Source organism: Taudactylus pleione, unplaced genomic scaffold, assembly GCF_031769625.1.
Source record: "Taudactylus pleione unplaced genomic scaffold, aTauple2 ptg001086l, whole genome shotgun sequence".
Classification (NCBI taxonomy): Eukaryota; Metazoa; Chordata; class Amphibia; order Anura; family Myobatrachidae; genus Taudactylus; species Taudactylus pleione.
This window is the reverse complement of record NW_028285487.1, coordinates 879,606-886,831: the sequence shown is the minus strand read 5'-3', so window position 1 is coordinate 886,831 and position 7,226 is coordinate 879,606.

Genomic DNA, 7,226 nt, shown 5'->3' with positions numbered 1-7,226 from the left:
CGCGGAAAGATTTCTCTCCTATGTGTTCCCGCCTGGTCAAGGAGGGCAGAAAATTCGCCTTGCTCTATCCAGCACGACTTCATTTATATGACGGCTCATTTTTTGCCGACTTCACTTCAGTAGCGGACGCAGAAGCATACCTATGTGAACAAGACGATGAAGCAAGGGGACGTAATTCTGATGCGGCTGATTAAAGTAACATGCCATTACTCTTGTGTATTTTCACTGATGACAAGAACTGCCGCACTGTCTTGCTATAAGGACTATGGTTAAATTTTTAGTCCTCAAGCCACCCTCAGGTTGTATGTCTCATTTTAACCCATTTAACCTGATGTCAGTAAGCTGTCATGTTTATTATGAGTATATTGGAGAGAGATTCGCTAGATTGTATGCTATTTGTGTGGTGCAGGGGAACTCTGACTTATTTTCTGCGTTCCACTTTCTGTACTATATACTGGTTATTATTCACTTTAAAAACGTTGTTATAAGTTCTCATTATAGTGGCATTACTTATAGTATTACTTAAACTGCCGGTCTAGTTGGGAGCTATTTTCTCCGTATTTAATTGGTGTGTTCATAAGGTATTTGTTTCCCGGATAGCTTCGTTGCTGAATGCACATTTATTGATGAGGCTCTGTGCTAACGTCAAGTTCTCATTGACCTCATTAATAACATTTGGACATTTCACCGTCCGCCATATGTTTCTTTCCCCTGTGTTTGTCTTGTTGTCTTTTCCTGATGTGTCTCCCTTCCCTTTGTCAAAAATGGTTGTTTTTCGGACTAATGTTTTCCTGATTGTACGGCTCTTATGGCAGAGGACAAGATCGGGTCATGGAATGTAGGGGATTCAATTCCCCCCAAAAGAGAAAAAAAAAAATCCTTTTTTTGGTACCTAAACAAACTTAAACTTGATATTTTCCTGCAAGAATCACACCTAATACCACCCGAGATTATTCAACTGAATATTCTCAAATGGAAGGTACTAGTGTTCGCGCCATACACATCTAAAGCTAGAGGAGTAGTCATTACATATCGAGCTTATATCCACGCAATCAGACCCTGAGGGCCGCTATCTGATTTGTGAAGTATTATTCGCAGGAAAGAAATTCACTTTCTGTAATATGTATGCACCAAATGTTTATACAAAAGCTTTCTTCCAACAAATGATCGGTCTGCTTAACCAATATCCTGCTGCTTCCTTGTGTGTATGTGGGGATATGAACCTAATCTCATTATAACATCTTGATAGACAGGTAGCACCCAATTCGTAAGCCTCCTAAACTAGGAGTGCCAGCTTTTGCAACTAGTCTAAATTTGTTAGATGGCTGGAGGACATTCCATCCGCTGGAAAAAAAAAAAAAATCTTACTCCTGTTGGTCTGCGGTGCTTGGCTCGCTCTCCAGAATCGACTATATGCTTTTTTTCTACTGCATTACTCCTGCATATCACTGAGGCAGAGGTGGAACCGATTGGCCTCTCTGATCATGCTCTCCTAAGTCTGAGACTCCATATTAACTATGACAAAGGCAGTTATAGAATGTGGCGTTTCCCATCGTATCTAGCACACTCCCTAAAATTTAGGTCTAAAATCAAAACTGCATGGGAGGAATACAAACAAAATAACATTGAGCATTTTGAATCAGACCCGGTATTAGTCTGGCAAGCATCCAAAGCAGTGATTATATCCTATATGGCGACCCACAGGAAGAGACTAGCAGATTATTGGTCTGTTCAACAGTCACTCACGCAATCTTTTCAAGCTTACTCTTCCCTCCCTAACAACCAAAATAGACTTGCCGATATAAAAGCGAAATCTCTTTTTTAAGGGTCTTTTCATCAAAAGGGAGAGTAGATTTACTTTCAAGAAAGATCAGAGATTCCATAAATTTGGAAAGTTGCTCACCAACTTGCTTCGCGGTAGCAACCTCCCCCCCTCGGTAGTTCACCCCCTGCGTCGCCCAGATGGGTTTCTTATCACTTCAGGAGCACAGGTAATGGATGTAATGAGGGTCTTTTTATGAAGCATTGTATGCAGAAGAAAAAAGCCCCATGCCATATGACGTCTCAGAGAGGTTTTGGGAGTTTCTGCCTATACCACAGGTATCCACATTTAATGACCTTTTTGGTCTCCCCAATTACTGAAGCACAGGTGAACAAGACATTACAAAATATGAAAAATGGTAAAGCGCCCGGCCCTGATGGCCTGTCAGCAGAATACTATCATATACTCTCTAAGAGTATCTGCCCCATCCTTACAATTGTTCTGAATCATATTACCCAACACCACACCATGCCAATCCATTTCAATTCTGCAACCCTAAAAGTTTTGCCGAAGCCAGGTAGAGATCTTAATAACCCCAGTCCATACCGCCCTATATCTCTACTCAATTTGCACTACAAAATATTAACCAAAATAATGGAAAGAGTGAAACATCTTACCTTCAATAATCCACGAAGATCAAACAGGCTTCATTGCTGGCAGACATTCTGTGGTAAACATCAGATGTGTCCCCAAATACAAATGCCAAAATTATACTGTCTCTAGCTGCGGAAAAGGCATTTGACATGGTGTTGTGGCCTCATCTCTTCTCAACCTGAGGGAGATGTGTCTTTAGAGAGGAATTTTTTAAAAAGAACTCTATATTCACCCTCTTTGGAGACATACCCCGCGTGTCCACTAGACCACTAGGGAGTACATACAGCAAGCGGGAGCCGACATCCCGGGGGTTAATAGCCGGCCAGGGGAGGCAGCCTTCCCTGTTTAGCGGCTCCTCACCTCAGCGCGCCTTTCCACTCGGGTCTGTCGTCGCTGAGCTGCTTCCTCCTTCGGCCACTCCTCTGAGGTCTGTGGCGGCCATCTTCTCCATGGCAGAGCGTGGACTGCTCCCCCTGTGTACCTCTTCCCTGCTAGGACAGCGTACACAGCATTATAGTCCTCCCAGACACTGTATCTGGGCAGGTTGATTATAGTGACAAGGTGCAGTGAGTATTAACCTGCATTGTATGTGACATTTGCTAGCGCTGACTGTCTGTGCTTTCTTTCAAAATACTGTCGGTCTATACCTATCCCTTTCCTTCTACTATGGCCCTGGCAGGTGTGTGTGGGAAGAGCTTTTCTCTGATCTCACATATATAAATTCATGTATTTGTGAGGTCAGTCATATACAGTTGCGTGCTACACCATACCATATCTATGGACCTGTGTGTTGCGTGCTTGTGGGTGCGCCAGGGGTGAGCCACTGAAATTCCCAATAGTAAGTCATGTCTGACGAGGAAGTTGAGCCCTCTGTGGCTCCCACTCTGTTCTCCTGCAGGTGCTGCGTCGCAGGAGTCCAATAAGGATTTATCACAGGATGGGCTGTGTATGAGGTGCCATCAGATACCTGGTCCCTCTAACCCCCCTAACTACAGGACAGGACCCTCCGTGGGCGGTGTTTTCTCAGGTGCTGGCATCCATCGTGGACCATCTGGCGGTCCCGGCTGCTCTCCCCTATATGGGGTTACCCCAACCAGCCATCCTCCCATCGCAGAGTATACCACAATTATTGCAGCCTTCCCCTGGGCATCAGACTGTTAGTCCATATACAGGGTTACCTATATATATTCAGTCTCCTCCGGTGACTTAGCAGTCTGTCATTCCATTTCAGGGACTCCCTCAGGCGGGTCAACCACCTTGGGTGGATGTGATCTCCAGGTCAGTCCAGAGTTTGGCGGCTTCATCTTCAGCTTTTCAAACTATGCTACGGAGTGACAAGCCTCAGAAGGCGTCTAAACACCCTGTTATGTCATCCCAGTCTACGCAAATGTCAGACTCTGATTTGTCCTCGGATGATGGGGAATTGCTTGAGGATTCTGACTCTGATTCCCCTGCCCGGGAAGTAGAAACAATGTTCTATTAATGTTCCGGCATTGGTAAGGGCGGTGCGATCCATTCTTGATATAGAGGATGACGTGCCGGCCCCAAAATCCAAATACCCAAATTTCAAACAGGCAAAAGGGGCTTTGGCTGTTTTTCCCCTCTCTGACCAGCTGACTGATCATATGGCAGAGGCCTGGCAGTCACCTAGTGAAAGGTTCCAGTCGCAGAAATGTTTAGTGTCTAGTTATCCGTTTCCTGCAAGTCATTGCAAAAAGTGGGAAATTCCGCCTGCGGTGGATTCTCATGTTACTCGCGTAATCAAGAGTGCTACCTTGCCTATGCCTTCCATTTCATCCCTAAAGGATTCCACGGACAGGAGAGTGGAGACTTGTTTAAAATCAATCCATTCTCTCAGGGGCTGTGGCCCGTCCGACCATGGCTATTTCCTGGGTAGTTAAAGCCATTGAGAGCTGGGCCAATGTGCTGGAAGATACCTTTCCTGAGGAAGCTCCTGAGGTTTAGAGAGCTTTAGTGGGACAGATGAGGGATGCCGCTTCCTATATTGGTGAAGCGGCTTTGGATGCCAGTCTTCTGACTTCCAGAGTCTTGGCTGCAGCTGTGTCTGCTCGCTGGTCTTTGTGGCTACATTCTTGGAGAGCAGATGTGGATTCCAAGAAGGGCCTGGAGGCCCTACTCTTTAAGTGGGAGATATTGTTTGGCCCAGACCTGGACAAAATTGTAGCTACCCTGGCAAAGTCTGTCAGCTTTTCTACCATCGGCTGCTGCATCTTCTAAGGCTAGGACCTCCTGCTTTTCAGTCCTTTCGTACTCAGGGGAAGTCCAAGAGTCAGTCCTTCCCGAGGCAGTCAGCAACCAAGGCCGCCCCTAAACCAAAGAAGCCTGGAGCGCTAGACGCCCTGCTTCCAAGCCGGAGGTTAAACATTCAGCCTGATGGGACAGGCCTCCCGCTGGGGGATCATAGAGTGGGAGGCCGACTTCTTCAATTTGCCCAGTGCTGGTGCAACAACACTACGGATGCTTGGGTACGAAAAGTGGTCTCTCAGGGGTACGCCTTTTCCTTTTAGTCACAGACCTCCCCACCAGTTCTTTTTCACGAGTCCTCAGGCCTTGCAGATTCAGGGAGCCATAGACTCCTTGCTGAAAGCTGGGGTCATTGTTCCCATTCCGCTTTCTCAACGCGGGATGGGTTACTACTCTTGTTTCTAGTTCAGAAACCCAATGGGTCTTATCAGACTATCCTCAATCTAAAGTCGCTGAACAAGTTCCTCAGTTCCCAAATTCAGGATGGAAACTTTTGCGTTCCATCATTCTGGCTATGGAACCTGGGGATTATATGGTCTCCCTGGACATCCATGACGCCTACTTCCATGTTCTTATAGCGCCTCCACACTAGCGGTATCTGCAGTTTGCTATACGTCAGCACCACTTCCAGTTTCAGTGCCCTTTGGCCTCTCCACGGCTCTAAGGGTATTCACCAAAATTATGGCTGTCATAGCTGCCCATCTGCAGAGCCCAAGGTATATGGCTTCTGCCGTATCTCGACGACCCCCTATTGCTGGCAAGCTCTCCAGAGGTACTTCTACAACATCTACACCTGACAATCGCTTGTCTGCAAGCGCACGGGTGGCTGATAAACTGGAAAAAGTCCTCCCTGATTCCGTCACAAAGGATGGTTCATCTGGGAGCTCTTCTGGATTCTCGTCAGCAAAGGATCTTTCTGACTCCAGAAAAGATTTCCTCCCTACAACTTCGGGTGAGCAGTTGCCTGAAAAGTTGCCAGGCGTCTGTTCACTTGGCGATGATGGTTCTAGGGTCCATGGTGTCAGCGTTCGACATGGTGGAGTATGCCCAGTTCCATTCCAGGCCCCTGCAGGGGCTGATTCTATCCAAATGGAACGGGTTACCACACCGGATCCAGACAAAGATGCTGGTGTTGTCTCCGGAGGTGCGCCTGTCGCTAGCTTGATGGCTTCAGACATCTCATCTCACCAAGGGTCGCCCCTTTTGGGTCCCGGACTGGGTTCTGCTCATGACAGATGCCAGTCTCCGGGGTTGGGGTGCAGTGACAGGTCCACTTTCACTTCAGGGCCGTTGGACTGCGGAAGAAGCAGTTCTCCTCCTGATCAACATTCTGCAACTTCGGGCAGTGTACAGGGCCTTCTAGTTGTCAGGTCACGCTCTAAAAGGGCCATGCAGGTTCAGTCTGACAATGCCACCACGGTGGCATACATCAACCTTCAAGGGGGAACTCTGTCGAGCAGCTATGACAGAGGTGTCACAACTCCTGTCTTGGGCGGAGTGCCACCTTACGGCCATCTCGGCAGTCTTCATTCCAGGGTCCTCAATTGGGAAGCGGACTTCCTCAGCCATCATGACGTGCATCCCAGGGAATGGTCGCTTCACTCATAGGTGTTTCAACTACTCGTGGACAGGTGGGGACTGCCGGAGGAGGACCTCATGGCCTCCCGTCACAATCACAAGTTGCCTGTGTACGGGTCCAGGACAAGAGATGCCAACGCAAGCCTGTGGGACACGCTGTCGGTGACATAGACCTTCCAGTTGGCGTATCTATTCCCTCCGATATCCCTACTTCCTCGGGTCTTTCGGAAATTCAAACAGGATGGCAGCACGCTTCTGCTGTTGGCTTGGCACAGATGTTCTCGGTACTCTGATCTTCGGAGCCTCTCCAGCGACGCTCCGTTCTTTCTGCCTCAACATCCGGACCTGTTGTCTTAGGGTCTCTGCCTTTACCCGATCTGGGTCATCTGTCTTTGTAGGCGTGGCTCTTGAAACATCTATCTTAAGGTCCCGGGGTTTCTTCAGCTCAGTCATCAGTATGATGCTGCAGGCGCGCAAGCCTGCCTCCACCAAGATTTACCACAGAGTGTGGCATACTTATTTTCAGTGGTGTGAGTCGAGAAACTACAATCCTCGGGTGTTTTGTGTTTCTAGGATTTTAGCGTCCCTTCAGTCTGGTTAGGACCTAGGCTTACGCCTAGCATCTTTGAAAGTTCATGTGTCTGCACTATGTGTGTGGTTCTTGTGAAGGATCGCCACTACCTTTGCCTCTCAGGATGCTTCCTTTGGGCGCCAGATTCTCCTTTCAGCACAGGAAACCTTGTGGACCCCCTATGAACCCTGAAGAAAGAGATATGGTAACAAAGGTAAGTTCTTATCTGTTTCTTCAAAGTCCATAGGGTCCACAGGGCACCCGCCCTAATGGCTTCATATGGGCTGTGTGGCTGGTCACCGTTTTTCCGTCTCCCTTTCTGTGAGTATGTTTCTTGTATGTTCCAGTCTTAGTTTTTCCTTCTCCGGCCTTTGCTACTTACCAACTTAGGTGCCT